Below are 24,652 nucleotides of genomic sequence, written 5' to 3'. Positions count from 1 at the left end.
ATTCAGCGTGTTCTGCTTCTTTTGCTCTGGATGAGAGATCATTATTAACAACACTTGTTCGTCAAGTTTTTACCACCACGAAGCTGCACTTTTTTTTTTGTAGGGATGCACAATATGATTTTTTTTCAGCCAATACAATGAGGGATAATTACCTGCGTCTCATGGTTGATACCGATAAGTTAACCAATAATTTCTCATTTTTGTAATTTGAAAAATATGTTCATAACCTGCAGTTTATGTACACCTGAGGGTAGAGATGTAGTGAGCAAAGATGGATGATTTAATATTTACGAAGCTCTGACCAAATCTAACTGACAACGTTATTGTTAACACAACAAAAACAAAAAACAGTTTTGTATCTTCAAATGTTCATTTATTTTTTCTATTAAAGCACATTTAAAACTTGTATTGCAAACTGCGATCATGTTGTCTTCCTCTGAAACTGAAAAACATCCACACCAGCGACAACATTTGTCTCTCTAGTCAGCGAGCTGTTCTTGTTCTTGTTCTTTGGTGTTTATTGGCGCGTCACAAACCAACTTTAAGGCTGCATTCACAAGAGATAAGGCAATTCTCCGCAGGGTTGTGTGTAGGTCTGGGAGAGTCACTTTAATGGCCCATTAACTGGTCCTTTGTTCCCTCACGGCTGGGTTTTACGGCTCTGGATTGCTGGTTACATTTTCGGCACCCCCTGCAGCCACCGCAGCCACGGCCCAAACGCACTACCCCCCCATTCAAAATGCATACCGCCACCTGCTGTATCAGAGTGTATAGATGCTGCTCTTAAGTCAATAAAAATCAATTTGGCTTCGTATTATCAGACGATAATTTAGTGGCTATAATTTATTTATCGGAATAATACATAATAATATAAATATCCCATCATTGGCCGCTGATTTATTGGGCCTGATATATACCGTGCATCCCTATGTTTTTTGATCACAGAGTCTGATCTGGCTAATATGATGTTACCCCCTAATGAAGGCAGCACATATCTTCTTTTCTTTCCTTAATTGGTTATTAAAATAGTCGCTTATTTTCTGTCCATTTACTAAGCGATCAATCGAATAATTGCTTCAGCTCTACTCCTACTTAGAGGTTCACATGAAAGGTCTTTCCCACTTGGCTGCTCACATTTATGGTCTGCCTCATATGACGTCAATGCAGCATTAGACTGATGACGAAGAGCTGAGCATGAGACGCCCTAAAATGGTCACTTGTTTTAATATATATGCTTTACAGAAAGGGTAGTGTCCAGAGAAACCACCACAACAGAATGACATTTAACTCTATTTCCAAACAAGAGCTGCTGTCCTCATGAATTTCTGCTGCATCATGTCAGGAGATGTTTTTCCTCCACATATAAATATTCTATGCTGTGCTTGTCAGAGGATACTATAGTTATCTCCTGGAGGGATTCCACTACAGTGAAGCAGGTCTGATAATTGTCCACCCCTACCACACTGTGTGTATACAGTCATATTGTGTCTAAACGCAGTGAGAGACGAGGCTGTTTCAGCAGAGGGGCTGTGTAGCCACCAGTGTGACTGATGCTGACTCAGTACAATGTTAATGTTGTGAAATCCCATTAAGAGCAATCCGGTGCTGAGCACGGCCACGCCTGGGCTTTACGGGACACTAGGTCACTTTATAAGGCCAGCAGTGCCCTTGTGTTTGCACGCTGTAATAGAATCTAATCACTTGAGTGGCTCACACTAAATTGAATTGCTCTTTTAAATCGCTGCCACTCATGTTTAGTTGCTCTTGAAGGCCATTTAAATGATTCTGGATGAGTGTCACTGGTTGAGAATAATTGTCCATAGAGTTGCAGCTGCTCTTTGGTATATGTGGTGAATACTGCGCTAGTTTTGCCCTGCTGCTTCCGTCACTGTTATGTGGGGAGAAACAAAGAGAAAAATCCATCATTTGTTTTCATTGCCCTGTCCTGATTACAGATGTCACAATACCAGAAATTTAGTATTCCACGATTCTGGATACCAATTCAATACCAGGGTAAAAACAAAACAATAAATCTCATGTACTTCAACATACACTCCTTTATTACTGTTTGCATACTGTGTTTGTTAGGAAGTTAAACAGGTCAAAAGTCCCTCTCTATTATCTATTTTATATTGCAGTAAAAACATCTCCTTCAAACAACTGGATTTATTCAAGTTTCTCGCCAAAAACTACAATTTACAAGATTTGAACACATCATGATTACATTAGAATTTACCTTCACCCAATACTCATTTTTACATAATAGAGCCTGAACGCATCATAATGTCAATGGCACCTCCCATGTTGAAATCGTCAGGACGAGAGCTAGTTAACGTTAACTGTTTAACAGCTGGTAAGCAGCACAGTCCTGGACGCAGCTAACGGCTAACGCTAACTAGCTCTCGTCCAGCCAATTTCAACACGGATTGGTTGTTCAAAATGTAGCATTATCAGGGAAAAAATGGGGCCGGGAGTGAGTTTACTTCATCCCAAACACATTTTCTGTCGTCCCCGTTGTCCCAGGGACGACAGAAAATGTCCGTTTGCTTTCACGCGGTTAAAACAAACTCAGGTCCGTTTGCCTGGTTGTTACGGTTTGTTTGAGCTGGTATGAAAGCTGCAATCAAACCATGGTGTGGACGGTGTGTTTGTGGTGTGAAAACAAACAAACCAACCACAGGATTTTATGGCAGCAGACGAGATTTTTAGCATGAAATCAAAAGCTAAACTACTAATAAATCCATCTGCTGATCGGGCCATGTAAGGCCATGTATATAAGCATGTCAGCATGCGTATTTTCCCTGATTTAATAGGTCAAAAGCTGTTAAAACTGCTGTGCTTGTAACCAACTCTGTGTACTTTGTCAGTTCATTAACTTCATTTAACTTCATTCTCTAAATTTAGCTGTGGCGGATGACTAACAGGTGACCCCCTCCCCCAGGTTTCCCCTCAACACCGTGTCTTGCGCTCTCATTGGCTGTAGCTCCCCGACAGGTTAGACATTTAGCCTGCTAGGTGATGCATCAGGGAGCCGTCTTTGAACAGCGAGCACCGAGCCAACGCCAAATTTACCTCTGATCTGTCTGTTGGCGAGTCTCAGTCTCAGAGGGCCCAAAGTTGTGAGTGCCAGCCGGTATCAGATGGGTCATTTTGTGGGCTTTTTCTACTGGAAGAGGTGCTAAACTAACCTGCCCACCTTGTCACCGGTGTGTCTCTGATTGTAGCACATTGCCACTTGCTTCAGACTGTCAGTATTTATTAGATGGGATGTGAGACCTCTTTTTCAGCTCAAGAGTTCCTATAATATGCTTACCCATTTGAAGTAAATCCTGCTCATCGTTTTCCTCCTTAAGGCATGGTGTGCATGATTATAACAGAATAGGTTACAGCACATGCCAGTCAGTGTTGGCTGTCGCTGCTGGGTGAGTGATGCGCGCTGACGATTGGATTCTCACCCAGCTCTTCAGGCAGATGACGGATGATCCTCCCTACGGAGAGCACTAAAGAGAGAGAGAGAGAGAGGATGTACCACACAAGTTACTAAGGCTGTTTATCTTTCACATCTGAGAAGGATGTGGTGTAAAGCGCTCCTCCTGGAAGAAGCTTCCACCCACATGTTTCTATACTGGTACACCAAAGCTCTGCATTATGTGCTGCATTGAGCTACTAACTCCTGTGAATGAAAACTACTCTTGACGGTGGTTATGTTCACCAGGTATTCACTAAATGCACTCAGCACAGCAGTAGATGATACCAGAATTTCAAACCTCGATAGCGGTATGCTGTGTGTACAAGGGGGGGAATAAAAACAGAAACTAACTAGCAGAGATTTAGAGCTGCCATTGAGATGGTTTCATAGTCTACTTGTGTTCTTGCACTTGCATGTCTTTGTAGTACTTGTGGTCCTGGAGTTTTTCTCACTTTTTCTCACACTTTGCACCATTTCTTTTAGGCAGGTAACTGGGGAAGACATAGGGCATACAGCCACAGTCAGTTGGCCATCAGGTGTAGCCATTATGGTGTGTTCAAGTGCAACATTTGACAGAAAACGTGAGGTTATGCAATATGAATCAGGTTGATGCATAACGTCTGCGTTAGTTCTTGAAAGCCGGTTTGGTTTGTTCATGTCCTGATAAAGCATGCCCTTTATCAGGACGGTATGAAGAACGCAGAGACGGTTCTCGTATGTTTGTATACACAGACGTGTCCACACATTAGAGGTCTACCGGCTCAGATACGACGTTTTTACACTCTATTGTTATCGGTGGAACTAGGCTCTGATAGTGGCCGATGGCTGTGCCAACATGTGTGGACGATATGTCGTACAAACCAATTATTTTCGAGCACAATTTGGCCTTTAGAGTGGAGTCGGATGGTGGGCAGATTGAGTGAGAGTCAAACGGCATATCAGGACACAAAAAACTGAGGAGTTGGGTTGAATAGTGGAGTGATCAATAGCTGTTACTGCAGTGATCGCCTTCATAAAGTCTCACTCTTTCAGGCAATAAATTAAGGTTTAGAAAGCCTCTTGTAACTGAAGCCATAATCCCAAGCTCTAATAAGCAGAAATAAGAGACATGGTTATGCTACTGACAATGAAAACAGTGTGAGGTCATTGATTTTTGTAGACAATTTAGAAAACTTGAGGAATCCAGATGAATAAAATGTAAGAAATTCAGCACATCGAAATTGAGAAGGCTTTTTCTAAATTTTCAGCACAGCATCTCATTGTTATATCAGTGTAGTAACAATGTGGTGGCCTAAACAATAGTCTCAGTCATTTGGACTTTTTATAAACTCATGAAATGTAAGATATTCCTTATTGTAAATACATGCCCAAAACATATACCCATATTTTATATACATGGATTCCCTTAAAAGCTGACAGCTCATCTTTGTATTCAACCTTGTGTAAGAGAAGCTTAAACCTGACCTGGAAGCAGGTCAGGAAGTTTCCTCTTAAATGTTTTAAACCAGACATCCTGCCCTTTCCTCCTCCTACTCAATGCTCTCTCCTCCTCCTCATCTTTTTTCCTGCTATAACAATCCGCCATGCAAAACAGTGTGCCCAAACCACAGGGTCAGTGTGAGGACAGAGTCCACGAACACACAACCACTGTGAATCATCTCACCCCAGGTGAACTTTTGTGCAGTGGTGCGTATATGTTGGTGCAAAATTGCGGTCATGGAGGCTTGCTGTCAGTGTGGTGAAACAGAAATGGGGCACGGCATATGCACATGTCAATATGCTGAAGCAGATTCTTATGATAAGGAGGAGTGTGTTCATAAGCCGTGACTGCAATGCTTTGTGATATAGTGAAGCATTATGGTTCCAGTCTCTCTGCTTGTTTTTCTTACAGGTGTAGGTGTGTAGATGGTGAATAGGATTTTAGGGATGTGTGTAATTAGACGATCAAACGTTACTGCCCTAGCTAGTTGGCACCAGAAATACTAGTCGGTTAAGCTTATTATTATTTTATAAATGTGCACATGTGAATTACATATTGCCATATGCTGTCTCAGCTTTTGCTGTGGAGATCCGCCGCTCCTCCTGCAGCAGCCCTGGGGACAATTTTGTTATTGAAAAGTGCACGGCTGGGTATCTGTACTTTATACCTTTTTAAGGTATCGACTGAAACAAACCAGTACCAAGTAGTATCGAAGCTTCTCCAGTCAAATGATACCTGCAATCAATCCTTTTTGTGCCCAGATCTAGAAAAAGATTCAATACACTTAAGCGTTTACAGCGCTAACAACGGCAACAAGTGCTTACACTACACTTAACGTGGGGGGTAACTGGTGGGTGGCCGTTATGGTTCCGCAAAAATACGGTCCTGCAACCGCGGGTCGCGGAGCGGCATTATCAGCGGTAACCGCTGTATGAGCACTGTGGATTGCAGTGGAGATTAACTTGTCAGTGGGACACACACAGCTTCCATTCACACGATGGGTATCGAATGAAATACTCTATTGGTATCGGTAACACCTTAAGGGTATGGGCATTGTAATTTAAAAAAAAATACCCAGCGCTAGAAAATTGTGATTAACGATTTCAGATGGCTCTTATAATATATAATAATATTTTGTTTCAGACATTGTTTAACGTTTTATAGATGCAATTCTGCTCAATTCTTACTGTTTTGAGAGTTTGAACGTCAGGGAAATTAGTCGTTAGGAATATCCCTAAATAGGATATTGACTTTTTTAATTTAGGGTAGGTAAAAGGCCATGATTTTGTCCAAAGTGTGCTGGGATAGACCTCCTATTCTTTTTAAATTCAGAAATCATGACTATTTCATGCCAACATTGTGCCAGCCGTCCTCTGATGTGACTTAAACATGCTAATGCACACACACACTCACCTCTAGTTTCAACCAGCCCATGAACCTTATCCATTGTTTCGCCACACTACACTGACATGAATAATTGAGTTGTCCTATGTGCTCTACTGGGATCCTGTTACTGACGTTCGGCAGCTTTGTTGCCTGCTGGGTCCCCCTGCAAGATGTCAGGATCTTTGTTCACAGCGGTGGGCTCCATCTGAGGAACGCTTGTAATCTCTGCTGGTTCTCTATATCTGTGCATGAATAGTTTAAAGTTATGTAGGTCATGTTTTACAAAATAAAAGACACTACAAAAGTAGCAAATGTCTATTAGTTTAAAATTGTGGCTTGCAGATTTATTGCACCATTAATTGTTCAGATAAGTTGCTGTGCCAACGTTAAGGTACAACTGTGGTACGTTGCTCTGTTGCAGTTTTCCTGAGCTTAGGAGAAAAACTAATATGTGTTTGAGGCTGAGTGTTTCTGGGGCGTTGAGAAAGGAGGAGGTTAGATCAAAGCAACACAAAAACCGAACAGACACTTTTCACACCGCTGTCTATTTTCTTCCCCCCTCTTTTCCAAATTTTGTTTAGCATTTTTAATTAGAACCCAGTCAACGTGCTCGAGCACAGCAACCCATTAAGCCATCCAAGTTGCCGTGTTTGACTGTAGCTAATGACTTATTTTCTCAGGGGTAGATGAGGCCACCAGCTCAACAATAGCTCATTGAGCTAATTTAGACGCCAAAGTGACATGGCACTTTTGATCTGCTAGCATGCCTTTCAGTTAAGCTCCATGTCATCACAACCATCCCGTGGCCTACATGCGGAGCGTGTCAAGTCGTTTTTGAGCATGGCCAGTTACACTATTAAAATATGCTGCTAATTGGCTGCTTTGGTGGAGGAAGTATGTGAAGGAATGAGGCAGTTTCTGTGCTTCCTCTTCTGCAGAGATGGCAAGCTGTGAACATCTACTTGCATTTTTTTTGGACCTCTTTTTAGAGACGAGTGACCGAGATTTGTAACTAGAGCCATCCTTACACCAAACAAGTTTTCAAGCGATTTCATAGCAATTTCTCTTCACTTCTTTCTTAACAGTTTTTCTTCTTGTACATTTCCACCATCGTGTGTGTGTGTGTGTGTGTGTGTGTGTGTGTGTGTGTGTGTGTGTGTGTGTGTGTGTGTGTGTGTGTGTGTGTGTGTGTGTGTGTGTGTGTGTGTGTGTGTGTGTGTGTGTGTGTGTGTGTGTGTGTGTGTGTGTGTGTGTGTGTGTGTGTGTGTGTGTGTGTGTGTGTGTGTGTGTCTCAAAATGAATCTAGATGTAGTCTTGTAAATAGTGACCCTGCAAGATCCCCACTCTTTGCAAAATCTTATAGTCTGTGACTAAAAACTCTGTGACTTAAGACACATCGTCTTTAGATGTGAAAGGGCGTCAGACTTTTAAGAATCCTTTCAAAGTCTCCTGTATGGTAGGCATAGGTGTACCTTCGCTCCTTTCAAATTTGTCCTGTTTTTTAGAACTCATCATGGTGTATCTCTTACCAGAAAGGAGAGAGGGAATTGGCGTGGGTTTATTTGAGAATGGGGAGCAAGGCTGAGGCTCTGATGAGGAGAAACAAGAAAACAGTAAATCAGTTTTTCAGTAGTTTTTAAATGAATCCATTTTTTTCTCTTTCTTATTGCAGTCTTTATTTAGTAGCTGTCAGGTGAACAAAGGGCTACACATCACGTTCAATGAGGTTTTGGGATCAAATTTTAGCAATCTTCAGGCTGTGAAATATTTGGGGATTTTATTTATGGCTTCTTCAGCAGTCAGTTGCCTTCAGCATTACAAGGAGGTGGTGATGTAGCGCCCGAGGGCTCCTAACAAGGTGATCCATCTTCACACCACATTTGCACACATCTTTATTGTACAATTTAATAGTCTCTGTGATGGCCGCCATTTCAGTCGAGGCCAATATACAACTCTGACTCAGACAATATATGTGATTGGTTGTTTGAGAATGTTTTTGGATTGAAACAAAGGAAGGAGATGAGGCAGAAACGATTGAGGTCTGTCGTCTCCCAGGGGCCTCCTCCTGATAAATGGTTCACCCCCTCTTCCCTCTAACCATCATTAAAACTGTCAAACCATTAAAAGCTGCAGTTCTCCATAATCCCCCCCAACACTGATGGGAGACATCTTCTGCCAGCTCAGCTGGCTTCTTCTTTCCTCTCGTGGAGCATGTTAAATTGCACTCCCAAGTGTTTGTCAGCTAATTTGGAGTTATACAGCACACTGATTGTCCTCTTTAATTACCAGTGGATGATAAAATGACAGTAGAACAGATGCTAACAAGTAGGAGTGTAACGATACATCGAGGCAAAGTGAAAACATATCGTGATCTTTAAGATGCATCTTTATTTTGAAATTCTTAATTATTTTTATTCTCTTTATTAAAAAAAGAACATTTTTCATTTAAATGTTTGTAAGAGCTCAGTAATAAAATTGTCAAATCATAATTTAGTTGCCTTTTTATATTTGAGTTGAAGGTTTTTACAGAGGGGATTTTGGATATCCCTTTTAATCACTCCATAAATCCGAAAATACTGTCAACAGCCTTTAAAGAAATACATTTTTGCCATTTATTTAGGAATAAAATGTTCTATAAATCAGGCTATGAATGAGACATGAACAAACCCCTATGTACAATCCTTCAGAATATAAATAGGAATGAAACTGGAAAGTTTGTTGGATGTAAGTGTTACTGAAGTGGAGATTTCTGGCTCAGAGACTGAGAAAAAAACTCATTTTGAGAAAACGGCCTTTAAATATATGTATTGTAAGATTTCATACATTTTGCAAGATGCTACAGGTGAATAGGGTAAAACTAATTAACTAAGAAATATCACCATGCAACTTCCCCAGTTGATTACTTACATTAAGACATTTAGTTTTTGTATTACAAGTTTTCTGAAATGTTATGTTTAAATATATAAATGAGGCATTATCTAATGCAAACTTTAGGTGAATTTAGGAGAAATCTACAGACACAAATGGATAAAGTGGTAAAATAAACACCTAAATGTGTATTTTGGATGTTTTCTTCCCACTAGTCTGAAATAAGGAAGCAAAATAGCCCAAAATCTAAAAATGAATCAGTGTATGAAAAGCGATGTTTTGCCTGTAGTGTCTCCCTTTTAAGGAAGCTACACCAATTCTACTGAAGACTGCTTCCTTTGAGGTAATCTGTTTCTATGCCGATGAATGACTCTACGTCATTCAGATCACCTTGACTCTTGTTTCAACACCAGCTCACTTGCTGTTACTGGAGCTGTATGTGGGCAGAGTGGGAGGAAACAGGTGGTGAGGGGCATTGGAGAGAAGGCTACTGTGTAAGCCACGTAAGCCACCCTGCTGTCTCGTCAGACCGAACGCAATCAGGGCCTGGATCAGTTGGCTGGATGTGTGTATGTGTGCCTGCATGTGTTTACTTGTTTTTCTCTGTAATATAATTTGGAAGAGATGCACTGTGCTGCCACCATATTGAATCAGCGGATCATTTCTGAAGCCATTATACCTGCAAATTAGCTCAAAAAGACCCTGTTTGAACTGTAGTTTGTTGCCATGGTAATCTTGTGATGGCTGTACTCTGGATTAATCCAATCTGTCTGTTTTTTTGCTCATTGATCTACTGTTAAGAGTGGAATCACCAGAGGCCCCACAATACAATCACGATACTTAAGTCACCATGCAATCTTATTGCGATTTTAAACATTATTGGGATAAGATATATTGAGATTCAACTGCAAGTTATGCAGTTTGTCAACTCTGTTTTATTTAATAAGATACAGTTTTCACTCTGTTCATCTCAGAGTTTTCATTCACATATCTACTGGCATCATGTGAAACTAGAAAAACCTAAGGAATCCATTGGTACCAACCATGTCATACTAGCTTGTCCCGAAAGAGGTTAAATGACGCTTCAAACTTGCGCTTAATTTTGGTGAGGAAAAACTGGCATGGCCATTTTCAAAGGGGTCCCTTGACCTCTGACCTCAAGATATATGAATGAAAATGGGTTCTATGGGTACCCACGAGTCTCCCCTTTACAGACATTCCCACTTTATAATAATCATATGCAGTTTGGGGCAAGTCATAGTCAAGTCAGCACACTGACACACTGACAGCTGTTGTTGCCTGTTGGGCTGTAGTTTGCCATGTTGTGATTTGAGCATACCTTTTATGCTAAATGCAGTACCTGTGAGGGTTTCTGGACAATATCTGCCATTGTTTTGTAATAAATATATACATATATTTGGATAAAGCAGCATATTTGCCCACTCCCATGTTGATAAGAGGATTAAATACTTGACAAATTTCCCCTTTAAGGTACATTTTGAACAGATAAAAAAATGTGTTATCAATTTGCAATTAATCGCAAATAATCATGGACAATCATGCAATTAATCGCAATTAAATATTATAATTGATTGGCAGCTCTAATAATAAAAGATCAATACTTGACATCCATATATTGATACAATATTGCCATGCAAAATATCACAATACTATGCTGTATCGCTTTTTTTCCCCCACCCCTTCTTTTCATCAAGTTTTCATTTGTAAATTAATTAATACATAGTTATGTTTTTTTTTATTAGATAAAGTTTCTTAATGATACTTTGAGGTGCTCCGTGGTTTATTTAATCAATATGAGAATCCACAAGCTCCCAGTTATGGCACAGTCACAACTTTGGTGCTATCTAAACCCACTCTGCACCGATCCAGCACTCCTTTTGTTGCCAAACATTCTCTCCTTTTGCTCATTTGAATGCATAATTATCAAGATAACACCCCCTTGCTGAGTTGTGTGTTTGTGTAAAAAGGAGTGAAGGGAGGGAGTTGGGACTAGCGGTTAGTTTTTAATCAGTGATGATGTCTCATTCACTATATTTACATGCACACAGGAAACCAGGTTACTGGGAGAAATCTATCAATGTTAGCTGGGTTTCTATTGATCACAAGAAACCTTTCCCTCATTTATGTGTTTTAGACTGTCAAAGGCTGAGGATGATTTGATTTCTTAAATACATATAAAGGTACTGATTGCTGCTAAACTCTTCAAGTAGCCCAAGTTGGGCCGGCCAACACTTGAAGACTCAGCAGACAGAATAACCCCTCCACTGAAGCTACTTAAGCAAAAGCAGCCAGTGCTTTGAGTGCTTCACTTAGCAGATGGGAGTTTTAGAGGAGTAAAGTATTGCTTGACCACAGGGAGTAATGTTGGCTCTGAAGCTGCAGTAGTGCTCCTCCCAAGTCTGTCTCACGGCTCTCTGGGCTGCTTTGATTCACATTAACATCCAGGGTTTTTCTATGAGCCTTTAGAGGGGGTTACTACGCAAGACAGTAAGCATGATCGGTCCGCGTAGAGTAAAGGCAATGAGTCTGTGTTGTAGAGCCCGGCTGATACTGGATTTTTGAGTCTGATATTGATATTAGGGAGTTAAAAAAACTGAGTAGTTTAAGTTCACTGTTTTATGTTTTTTTTGTTAGTGTTATCAATGTGTTAGTGTTTGTAATGTAATGTCTGTTCAGGACATAGTGGCTTATGTTGGTAATTGTCAATTTTGTGCTGGTTTATAGTTTCATCCATTAGTGAGGTGGCTGTTACATTTCTGAAACCTCAGAGAATTTAATTTGCCATTTTTAATCTTAATTCTTATCATGTTGGCGCTGGTGATTTTCCTTTGACACTTGCTAAAACCTCTTTGGTTGGTGCCAAAAATGTCTCTATGCAGGACAAACCATGACATCCTTACTTGAAAACCCTCATTCATAACAGTAGGAAGTACTTTCACCTCTTACACTTCTTAAATTTGTGTTTGTGCTCTCCACATCATTGTTGTATCAGTATTCCCCTGGCCTGATCACCAACTTAAACTGCCAATGACTCTCTCCCTTTTAATGATTGAAGAGGAGTGGTCTTAAAATTTGATGAACATTAAGATTGCACAGGCTCATGAATATTCAAAAGAGCCAAGATTTCCCCCTCTTCATTCTTGTTCTTTTTATTCCTTCCTTTCTTATCTCTCTTTGTCGCTGTCCTCTTATTTTGTATTGTCTATTCCCGGCCCGTATGGACCCAAACCAACGCAGTTTTCTCAGGAGAATATCCACCAAGCGCTCGAGTGGCACTTAGTGTGTGTATATATAATGCAAAACATTATTTCAGACAATTGCCTCTAATCATACCGTTGAGTGTTCAGAGTTTGAGCTCATTAAGATGCTCCGTGCTATTGACTGTAAGTAAGGAGCACCTTCTTTCTTGGCTGCTGTAAATGAGTCAATGTGTAGTGACCCACAAAACAAACATGTATGCTGTTTGGTTTGTAATGTAATAGAGTATCCTGTCAATGGGCAAACAACCTTCTCATGTTTCTTTGTGTCACTTTAATCAAACCTTTGTGTCTTTTCTCAACAGGAATAACCAGACCTTGATCGTGTGACCTGTGCCCTGTTGACTCGGCAGATATGCTCTTTTCTCAGCACGCCTGCACTCGGATGGATTAAGAGGTTAGCTTCCAATCCCACAACCAAGTCTGCTCATCCACCTGCATTACATACTATGAGCTCTGCCTTGATCTTCATCTGTCGTTTTAGCTGCTTTTCCATCTATATTCAAACCCCAGAGCTCGTCAAAGCCATGCATTGTGTTAGATGATATTGGTGGTGATAGAAGGATGATTTTGACCTCAGCAAGTGACTGTGGTGGTACATTTACTGAAGTACTGTACTTAAGTATAAATATGAGGTACTTGTACTTGAATATTTCCATTTTCTGCTACTTCATACTTCTACTCCACTACAATTCAGAGGGAAATACCATATTTTATAGTCCATTATGTTTATCTGACAGCTTTAGGTACTGGTTACTTTTTAAAGATTTTACATAAAAAAACAATGATAACCTTATAAAAGAAGATGAACCCAGTGGTGCCCAACCTTTTTGGCTTGTGAACACATTGTTTGAAAATGACAAAGTATCCCACTGGTGATGGGAAGTGGTTGGTGTGAAGACAGATCTACCTCACATTCTATAACCCAGCTGTGGAAACCCGATCAGACTGGTTTGGGTTTACCTGTAGGCACAGGGAAACCGATCCAAGGCGGCTGCTAAATATTGCAACAGCTCCCAACCCAAAAGCAGCTGATATGTACGACAGGCTCAGAGAGTTTTGGCTAAGGTTTCATCCTGCGAAGGCCTGTGTCACTAACCTAATTGCTCCAGTACACTTTAGAATTACAATACAGCGTGACATGGGTGCAGCTGACCTATGTCTTTGCAATTGTGAGAATTAAAGCTACAGAATCAAGTTTTACTAAAACTACATTTTGGTAAAGCATCTGAAGTGGGCAACCTCCGAGTCTCAAAAATGACGCCAATGCTCAAGTGCCTTAATCTTGCAGTCTTTCTAACAGCCAGCAGGGGGCGACTCCTCTGGTTGCAAAAGAAGTCTGATTGTATAGAAGTTTATGAGAAAATGAGCCTACTTCTCACTTGATTTATTACCTCAGTAAACATTGTAAACATGAGTTTACGGTCTCAATTGCTAGTTTCAAGTCTTCTTCAGTAGAGCATGATGCTCATTTAGTAAATTATGGCTCCACCTTCTTGGGTCAGTTCTGGTTGCAAAAAGCCAAGATGGCGACGGCAAAAGTACCGGACTCCAGGCTTCAAAACGGCAGCCCACAAACCAATGTATGACGTCACAGTGACAACGTCCACTTCTTATGTACGGTCTACTGATTTTTATCAACAAATCCACCTGGCAACGGTTGCTATGGCAATATGTGAACCATGCAGTAGTAAAAGTAACAGAAGAATCCCACAACCGCAAACTACATTTATGCCAGATTAGCTTTTCACAACCTTAACTGAAAATACAGAAGACATTCAACCTAACATGTAACCAAATAGAAAAGAAAAACCTGGACTCGTTCTTTCGGTTGGATATATTTTTTTAAATGTAGCGTACTCTTGTTGGTTTCTCAAGATTACCAAGCCGAGCTTTAAGCTTGAGGTGAAGTGAAACCTTAAAGCTGGCCTGACCAGGTTAGAGGGATACATTTTTTTAACTTAAAACCTCATTATTTAAACCTCCCTTGTGAAACTGAACTTCCTGAAAATTAGTCTACCTTACTGATATAAACAAACTGACAGTCCTACTTATTGAAACCCTCTAGACAAAGTGACGAAGTAGAGTGAGTCACTGAGTATTTTTTTTTGGTGATTTGATTTATTTACTGTAAAAGTGTGTAGTTTAATGGGCTGCATCCAACACTAGCACACAGCAACAACAGGTCTTGTCTCTGCGTGTTTACTCTGTGTGAATATAGCAGACGTACAACTGGAATTTCCCTATCGGATTTCAATCAGTTATGGTGAACTCAGTGACCCCTGCTGCCCTCTGTCTCCTTATTATCTACACTTATAGATACTAGACTGGAGTCCACACAATGGATTTTCAGCTATCAAGATAACCAGAATACCATCAGACTTTGTCCAGTATAGTTGGATGTCCACTGTCAAACAATGACTGGAATTTCCTCCACTATGTGCAGTCTATTTTCTAATCAGATCAGTGTGTGAAGAGATGTTAGTGGAGTCATGTGTGTGTGAATATGCAATCTTATAAAAGCATGACAAAGATGTGAGTCAGTGCTGAAGCAACCAGTAGTTCATCCTGCCAGTTTTCCAGTCGACAGTAAACAACAGTAGACTTTTATGGCCACACAAGACTAATGAAGACAAACACGGTTTTCCCTGTATGCCGAAATGGCTATGACCAAAAGATATGGCTGCAACTAATTATAAGCTGCTTATTTTCATTATGGTTAATCTGCCAATTATTTTCTGGATTAATCATACATCAGTGGAAAATGTTATCAAATGTCTTGTTCTGTCTGATCAACACATTTTCTGTTATGTAAGACTAAGAAAAGCAGGAAATTCTCACATTTGAGAAGCAGAAATCTTTAGATGTTTGCCAGCTTGAAGAAACATTTAAACTGCAGATTATTTTTGTCTATCAAGGTAATTCATTGATCAACTATTAGTAGCAACTCTTGGCATTATTATCTTTCTTGCACCCAGTAAAGCCTGCTTATTAAGGTGAGCAGTGGAAACTGTTGTTCACTGTTCAAGCTGTGAAATCAGCATTGAATCTCTCCTCCTACTTGGCCCTCATATTCACATTAATCTTTTTTTTTTCTGAGACTTAATCGCCTACACGTAGTTTAGATTACAACATGGACGCACCATGAGTCTATTCCAGCTATAGAGCTCAACAGTGAGGATCCAGAAGTGAAAATCCCGTTCAGATTCTGAATCTTGGATTTGATTATTAGCCATAATGTTGTATCCATCCAAGGTAGACTCACCACAAGCTACGAGGTTGTGAAACGATGGAATATGCTGCTGTAGAAGCCGAAAGTCTGTATGATATCAACATGTTTTATTCACGATGTCATGGAGAAGTACTACACTACCCACAATCCTACAGTGAAACGGTAACGTTTCTGATTGGTGGAGCTCGCTGGTACCATGGAAATGTGTAGCTACCGCACCTGCAAACGACTAGTGAGGGTACACACTCGTACGTGCTGCACCGTGGTCTGCTCCTGGATTTCAAATCGGGGCAACATGGTGGCTCGTTTTGGAAACTTTCTCTTACATTACGAAAATGGTTCACCGAAATGTGTTTCTTAAAAATATTTGAGGCAAGAAATAAGGCATGCAGTTGCTGAATCTATCTTCATTTTAGATCGACGACGGTTGGTTTAGATGTTTTTTGGGGAGTTTCCCGAGGCGGCGAGTCGCCATTCGCAATGCTTTATGGGATGAGTAGTTCTTTCACTCTTAAAATAATTATGTACACAGTCTTGTACCTTTGCCTTTTTTCCGATGTTTTTTTGCTCCAAATCAAATGTTTAATGGTCACGATTCATCTCGTAGCTGGTTGGCTTGGTTCCATGCTTAAAACTCTTTATATAAGGATTTTCTGACATGTCAAGGGAGTGAATGAATGGGAGATTAAGGATCAACAGAGGCTGCAGCAATCACCAAAGAAACACAAGGCTAACACATGAATGAGCAAACACCTACCAGCACTTTAGAGTTCCCTATTCAACTCACCTACTTGTCATTGGACTGAGGGAGGAAACCTGAGTAGTCGGAGAAAATCCACACAAACACAACGAGAGCACGCAAACTCCACACAGAGGGAGCCTAATGTGTGGTATGGCTGAAAATGCTTGGCAACAAAGCCACCCCATTCTTGAGGTATTGAATTAAAAATATTACCATATGTGAATGTAAATATCAGCAAGCTCTAGCTTGTGTGTTTTGGGTTTTGCGAGGTGAAAAAATGTGCTTAGTTTACTTGCTGATCTCACATCTTCTTCATGAAAAGATTTCTGTCTTTTCTCCAACACTTGGGAGACATTAACCATGGAGGCAGGTTTACCTTTTTATGTCTCTGCTGTTTGGATTGCGGTCCTGTGTTTGTGGACACAAGAAAGAACTGGACTCTCAGAGACGGTTAGCTTTGGCTCCTACTTCCAACACATGGTTGCCAACAGATTCTTCTCCTGGGTAAACGGAGACATGGAGACGGCAAACTGCTGCTCATCCTCAGCCTATTGGGTGTGTCTTTGTCTGGGGAGCAGGAAGTCATTTGGATAAATGGGTCTATTATTGACTGGCCCACTACTGTACCTTGGCCGACTAGACTCTTCGATCTGCACATTGTAAAGTCGTCCATCTACTTTATGGGGGATGAAATTGGTTTTAATGTTTTTAATCATAGTGCAGTTAATGCTTTTTTTTCAATCAAGTTTTAACGGTACTGTGCTGTATGTTTTACTCCATTGTTCTCAAATAGCCCATCTATCCCATCTTTGTTTCTTTTCCATACATTCATTCTTTGACTTGACATAATCTTCATCACCCTATTGCTGTTTTCTTGCCAATTTTCCGAATCCTTAGTCTGTCCCTGTTGCATTCAATGACACAACAACAATCCCCTTCTTGTAATGATTTTTGCCCATAATTGGCCATACAAATTAGGGATGTTCCAAACGCCTAATTTCCCCGATGTTTAAACAGTTTAAACTAGACTTTGACTTGTCTAAAAGTAAGAAAACACTCAGAAAACAGTCAATATTGAGCACAATTTAATATATAAGGTTAAATTCCGCTGAAATCAATATATCCCCAGTGTCTGCTCCGGTTGTGTGGTGTAATATTTGATGAAATGCCAGCGGGGACTGTTGTCTAAGAGGAGTCATGGTTTGTAGGCATCGCTTGTAGGCTACCATTACCATCTTAGTGTGCAAGTTTTATCCACCTTTTCCTCCCCTTTGTCTCAAACACGGCACTCAAATCTCATTTCTGTAACGTTTACTGTCTCAGTCATCAGTCCAAAAGTCAAAATGTATTGGAAAAAAGATCGATGTAATAATTTTTCCCAAATTCACAGCATGTTTTTATCTAATGAAGTATTCCGCTTCAATCCATATTTGTTGACATTTAATTTTATTTACACGTACATGCATTAACGGGGCGGTCTGCATAACGGCACCATAAATTACATTTATATAACCACAATAACACAAAACCATATTTTCCCGGTTTTTAAGGGTGATATGTCATAAAATATGACAACAGACATTCAAAGCTTCATTCGAAAACCTCAATCAAAGCTTTGAATGTAAAACAAAACTACATTTACTGCAGCCCTATCTGCTGGTCAATCCAGTTGATCAGGAGAGAACCAGACTGACTGCTGAACCCAGCCGCTATTTCGGAAAGAGGAGGTGGTGGCAGGCGGGGGCCGGGAGAATGCGACGGGGTGGAAGTGAGTCAGGAGCGGTTGATGAGATCAGATCAGAGAGCCGCCGCTGCTGCAGGAGGAGCAACGGCTCTCCACAGCAACAGCTGAGACAGATATGTCAATATGTAATTTAAATGTGTACATTGATAAAACAATTTAAACGACTAGTATTTCTGGTGTTGACTAGCAACGTTTAACCAACTAGTCGACTAATCACGCAAACATGTGGATGCCTATGGAGTGCAGTTCTGGCCCACTTCAGGTCATTCAGCTTCTTGCTGCTCTCGTATCAAAACACCAGACCACGTCTAAACCAGGTAGTCCTCCTGCGGCAAGCAGCAGCAGCAGCCTTCAGCGTGGGTGGCAGTAGTTGAATCTGTTATAAATGTGGTGACTGTGTATTTTTTTTATTGTACAGCGAACGCTCCGGTGTGGTTTTCTTGCATGAGTTAATTTGAACCGAGTCATATTGTGTTTAATGTATGCAGGATTCAGCATAAAATAAGTCTTTAGATGGAAGAGTGCAGGCATGCGGAGAGGAATGCTGTTGTGCATTTGCTGAGGGGGGGGTAACAAGTCAGAGGAGGGCTTTCTTGTCTCCCAGGGGAGAAAGATGAGAGCATGGATACATAGGTAGAGGGCGGGGGATGCTGTCAGAGTCAAGGAGAGAGGAAGAGAAAGAAAGGTTTGGGTGTGGCACCTTGTCATATTGAGCTTATCGTACCACACACATCGTAAGATCGTTGAATTCTTCTGCTGAGCCAAACTTAATGGCTTGAAATCAAACTAAAACACATTCTTTAAGGCACGAAACACAAAACCACAGGATACATCAGTTTGACTTTAGGTGATATGACCTGTCCTCTGGTTCCACCCTCAGACAAACAAATAAGTACAAAGCCTTTTTTTTACCAAACATCATTGAAATTAAGACTGGCCGATATGGCCAAAATCTTCCATCACGATATAGGTAATTTCATATTTCCATAACGATATATATCGCGATATAGCATGTTTTTGGGTAATTTGATAAATAGTCTATATGAAATAACCACATGATAAAGCCTGTTTTTCTATACTTCTGTGTGAATTAAATACTTGACAAATGAAAAGTAGTATTTTCTCATTTTAAGAACTTGAGTGCAAAATGAACAAAACGGTTTTAAGTGAAATATATAGAAAAAAGTAAGAAATATAGGCTTAACCTATATCTCGATAGAAACTATATAGAAAAATATATACGATAGAAATTTTTATGTCCTTGTGATGATATCTTTTGTCCCATTGCACAGCACTACTTGAAATTAAATTGAACAAAAAACTGCATGGATGTGAATATCCTCATTAAGATTAATAGCAAATGTCTGAACTACACAAACACTGACTTTCAAAGCAAATGTGAAAAGCAGCATTCAGTATGTGATAGTCATTGGTTGAATGAGCGCACATGAAAGATGTAAAAGTGCTAATGCTGAGGTGTAGATCCATACTAGATAACAAACTGAAGCAAATGTGTATCAATTTAAGCTAAATGTTCAGTTAATCCAAATTATATTACTCCAACAATGTACAGAGTAAGAAGCAGACAGGATCTGTGTCTAGAGGAAAATAGATAAGATATTCTTTTATTAGTCCCACAGTGGGGAAATTTGCAGTTGAGTTCCTGGTAAGTGTTGAAATCAGTCTGTCTGAGCCAGGGTTATTCTAGTGAACTGAAACTGAAACAAAAATAAGCAGTGAAAAATATTTCTAGTAAACTGAAACTAAATAAAAACTAGAAGAAAAACTAAACTAAAAGGATATTGCCTGTCAACAAGCAGACTCTGAGTCTGTTTGTTGTCACAGTACACGTCTGTAGAGTGAGTCCATGAGCTGTAAAACAACTCCAGAGATCAATATGAGAAATTAACTCCACGTTGTGTCTGAATACAGCTTGCTCTTGGAATGGACTTCTTTCTTGGAATGAAAGAGAACACCGACAGTCTGACTTTTATCACTTCACAAAACGCTCGCCCTGGCTCTATTCATACAGCGAGCGAGCAAACTCTGGCAAATGGAGCATGAAAAATTGTCCACATATACTACGACGAGCGTTGCTACTCTATTATATAGGGAGAGAGTGATATTGAGTAACTGTCAGTTACTGTCGGTGTCGATTTTGACAGTGAAAATAGGTTGGAGACGCGCAATAATTTGCATAGATAGAGCCAGGGCGAGTATTTTTTCAAACAAGCAACACGTCGCTCAGCCTGTTCGCTGATGCACTGAGCAGGTTAGGACAGCTTCATTTGGAAAAACTGAAACAATCTATTGTTCGCTTTTCGCATCGTGTCCAGTAAGGAAGAGATGTCATGCAAAGTGTTGCGCACCTGCTCCACCTCCAACCTATTTTCATTGTTCAAAATCAACACTGACATCGCTCGTAGTATATCTGGACAATTTTTCATGCTCCATCCGCCAGAGTTTGGAAGAGGTGTTAGTCAGCAGAAATCACATGGTAGATTTTGGACTTGGAAGTTAAAAATAATGTTTGAATGCAACAAAGACAGACGTCTCAAGGACGTCTGCTTCCTTCAACACTCTTCCTCGACTGGCTCGATGTGTTCTGTCCAGTTCAGCAGAACAAAGTGGAAATGAGCTGTTAATCTGCAAATGTGGAAGAACTGCTTGTGTGTTTGTCCACATTTCTTTCCACCGTTTTCTGGAGGCGCCCAGGCGGTGCATCTGTGAAAGAGTGGGCGGTTTTGCACTGCTTGGGAAACACTTTGAGTGTGCTCCACACTAAGCCCTCCCCTCCTCCCTCCCTCTCTAGCGTTCCCTCTCTCCTCCCTCCCTCCAGCAGCTGTTTTCCTGCCTTCGCTGGGAACTGGAGCCAGGCTGTTTTTCCCCATCCTCGCGTCACAAGCAGGAACTTACCGACACACTCAAATACACACACACTCTTTTTGTCCGTCTCAGCCCTGTCCCACACTCGTCTGGCTGTTGACTGTATCCTGACCTCATTTTGGACTTCAGACTGAGGAGCAAGTATTCCCTCTCTTCTACTTGGCTGCTGTGATTGCGTGTTCACATATCGGTGTGAGAGCCGCCTGACTGTTCGGAGAAATGCTTTCATGGTAAGATGCCTCTTCTCTTCTCAGAGGCCACTTAAGTCGCTTGACCTCGTGTTGGTGCTTCTTTCAGTCTGTGACATTTTCTCGGGTTTCCCGTCTCTCTGAGACTGTTGCTGGACTTATCCCACGCTGACAGTTTTCAAAAGTATTTGTGCCTGTGTGCTACATCCTTATCGGGGTGTCCGCTTGTCCCAGAAGAATGTCGGAATGAATGAAATATTACCTAAAGATGTAGCACGTCTCAAATGAAATTCATTGTGGCTTTCATTTCTCTAAGAAGTTGAAATTTTGGATGGAGCTGTTTGTGTAATGACTTATTGGTAGTTTAAGATGTCCCGATATTATTTATAGTAAAAAAGTGGCTTCTCAACCCTTTGAACTCTGCAATAGAAATGTTCCGTCAGTGCCTACATTGGTGCTTTTCCTTATTGTAATGTCATTTCTTGGAGTATCTTAAAATGCTTCATATCCATAAAATCTGTACAACCTAAACTAAAAGGTTATATAAGCCAATAATTTGAACTATTGAACTAAGCACGTTTTTTTAGTTTTTGAGATCGAGTGCAAATGCATTTTGATAGTGTCGTTACGTTTCGCATGTAACTAGGGCTGAACTATTTTGAAAGAATATCTAATTGCGATTATATTGACTGACATTGCGATACGATTTGCGATATTACAGGTCATATTTTTTTCATCATTATTTCGCTTTCAATTGAAAAATATATTAAAATGATTATGGTGTGGTTCTTGCGGGGATCTGTACGAAACAAAGATGTTTTCTTAAGTCTGTAAATTGTGATGTGTAGGCCAGGACATCTCTGCAGCACCACAATATTGAATTTGAAATGGTATTTTTGACACACATTTCACCTTTAACAAATATTGCACCTCATGCAATCTGAAAATTGCAGTTGGTCATATTGCGATTTTGATAAAATTTCGATTCATTTTACAGCCCTACACGTTACATAACTTATCACGAGTGTACAACGTGATGACGCGAAAGACGGAAGCCTTAACTACTGCAAAAAGAATGAATGCTCTAGCTATTATGATTTATATTTTATGTTGATTTAAACTGGATCATGCAAATACTGATCTCTGGCGGTCCCGCGGTCCTTTGTTAAAGGGTTAACTCAGCTGAAGTCTGCTTGTTACATCTTAATTAGATACAATTTACACGTTCTATTGCTGTTCCAGCTGGGGTTTGTTCCCCAGCACGGCTGTAGCTGCTAGCACAGGATCCTTCAGTGTAGCGTTTCACACATGAGAGTGACTGAGAGGTGACACGTGATTGAAGACTTTCTGGATTGTGTTACACCGCTGCTACACTAGGCCAGCTCAGTCCTGACTCATAATTACACTTGACAGAACCTGGGAGTCTGAGCTGAGTAGTCTGATATGAGTAATCAGATAAATTACTCTAATAAGCACTATCGCAGGTGTGTAGTTTGGGCTGTTGCATTTAAATCTGCTTGTTTAAAACATGTTTTAGTTCCTTACTGATGCCTGAGAGACTGTAATGTGCAACGTGGCTTTAATCAGATTTCTTGAAGGTTGGGACAATTTACAGACAAATATCAAATGTCAGGGAAAACAAATATCTTGAGAATATTTTCCCCGTCAGAGGAAATCAAGTGCTAAGTCATTTCTCATTCGCAACTTAACATAAAGTAATGTGTCCAGCTTTAGTAACCTCTAATTTGCTTTGGACATCACAATCGTAGACTAAATTTCACTGCATGTCCCGCTGTGTGAGATGGGTCTCACAAAATCGTATTGTCAATCCGAGACAGACTGTACAAGATAAATTGAGGCATGTCAGATGGTGTGATGAAAGCCTGGTGAATCATACCGCTGTGATGATGCAAGCAGAGACATGTTATTAAAAATCAGCTGCCAGAGGACTTCTGTCACAGTTGGATGGGAGTTTTGGAGTCATGACCAAATATTTCACCATGTTTATCTCTTGATTGTCTGTCTGGTAAATCCCCAAATGACCGTAAATGACGGCGTGGAAGGGCCATAACTTTGTTGTTTTTTTCAACACTATTTTCCCATGTCTAAGTGACTAACGGGGTCAACAAATTTCAAGATTCAAGAGTTTTATTTGTCACGTACTCATACAGGATGTGCAGTGAAATGCAAAGTGCTCACGAGATTGTGCAAAACAACATCAACTATACAAATATTTGACGTAATAAATGTAATGTCATAATGTAATAAAAATTATAGGGACTTTTAGTAGGGAATTTTTGAAACTAGTCCAGTACTGAGGAAGAACGCTGTAACCAGCAACCGCTAAACAGACTGCAATGTAATGTAACCTTTCTCTTGATCCGGTCTGGTTGTTATTGCGTCTAACCAAGTAAGTAAAACTTTATTTATATAGCACCTCTTTAAACACAGGTTGCAAAGTGCTTTCCAATAACCTCAGAAGGTTCGTTCTGGAATCTCCCGTTCCATCCACATTGTAGAAATCACCTAAGTATTCAGCCATGACATTGAGATTCTTTACATAACATTAAGGTTTTATTCACACGAGATCAGGTGTTGCAGTGATTCGCCTCCCGGTTGTATGGAGGTCTGGGAGAGTCACTTTAATGGCCCATTAACTGTGACGATTAACGTCCTTTGTTCCCTTATGGCTGGGTTGTACAGCTCTGGATCGCTGTTTCCGCGATTGGCCACTGCTGCGTGACGTCACATTGCTTTTCTCCAAAAGTTTCTACTTTACCACCGCAGGCCGCTACATTTTTTTTACGCCACTTGCAGCCCAAACGCACTACCCCCATTCAGCATGAATGGAAAAACGTTACACTTTCTGTACTCCAACACAACAAACACTGACAAACCTGCACTCCTTTCTCCAACTCTCACTCACGTTTCCACCGTTATCTTCAAGCAACAATTCACATGACACAATAACAAAAGCAAAAGGTAATGGAGAATTCTCTGTAGGGTCCTTTCCATAATGTTGTCAGACACTTATAATAACAATCTGAGCCTGTCGGTGGCAAAAACAAGCACTTTTAGTGGACGTACATTGACGGTGAGGAGTTCCTCCCGAGCGATTACATTACAGCTCGTTTAGCGGCTGCCGTCTGCAGCGCTCTCTCTCTCTCTCTCTCTCAATATTGGACCAATTTCAAAAAATGTTGTCCCCGTTAGTCACTTGAATACAAAAACATGGGAAAATAGGTTTGAAAATTACTGAACTCACCCTTGAAGTCTCCCTCAAAGAACTAATGCAGACAAAGGCTTACTGTTGAATGCTGCGCATGTCCTCACATTACCTCTTCTGGTAAAAGTTGGTGCACTTAAACGCACTTAAAAG

At 40.5% G+C, this 24,652-nt stretch overlaps 1 protein-coding gene and 1 long non-coding RNA gene across 3 annotated transcripts in view; one reads left to right on the top strand and one right to left on the bottom strand.

Annotated features, from left to right (window-relative positions):
- The window catches only part of LOC119491289 (SPRY domain-containing SOCS box protein 4-like), a 56,442-nt gene that overhangs the window by 4,894 nt on the left and 26,896 nt on the right, over positions 1-24,652 (top strand). The window contains exon 2 of one of the 2 annotated variants that reach the window (XM_037775169.1): positions 12,787-12,878. The gene's annotated coding sequence lies outside the window, so the exon portion shown is untranslated. Of the gene's footprint in view, positions 1-12,786; positions 12,879-21,111; positions 21,316-24,652 lie in introns of those variants that run through there. The other variant, XM_037775170.1, reaches the window with a different exon arrangement.
- Positions 352-3,856, bottom strand: LOC119491292. The gene is made up of 2 exons (XR_005207582.1): positions 3,314-3,856; positions 352-1,888 (listed from the first exon to the last, which is right to left on the bottom strand). It is a non-coding gene; the product is annotated as an uncharacterized LOC119491292 (long non-coding RNA).

The sequence above is a fragment of the Sebastes umbrosus genome, chromosome 7 (assembly GCF_015220745.1).
Source record: "Sebastes umbrosus isolate fSebUmb1 chromosome 7, fSebUmb1.pri, whole genome shotgun sequence".
Taxonomy (NCBI): Eukaryota; Metazoa; Chordata; class Actinopteri; order Perciformes; family Sebastidae; genus Sebastes; species Sebastes umbrosus.
The sequence above is the reverse complement of the archived record's forward strand: the minus strand, read 5'-3'. Positions and strand labels throughout refer to the sequence as shown.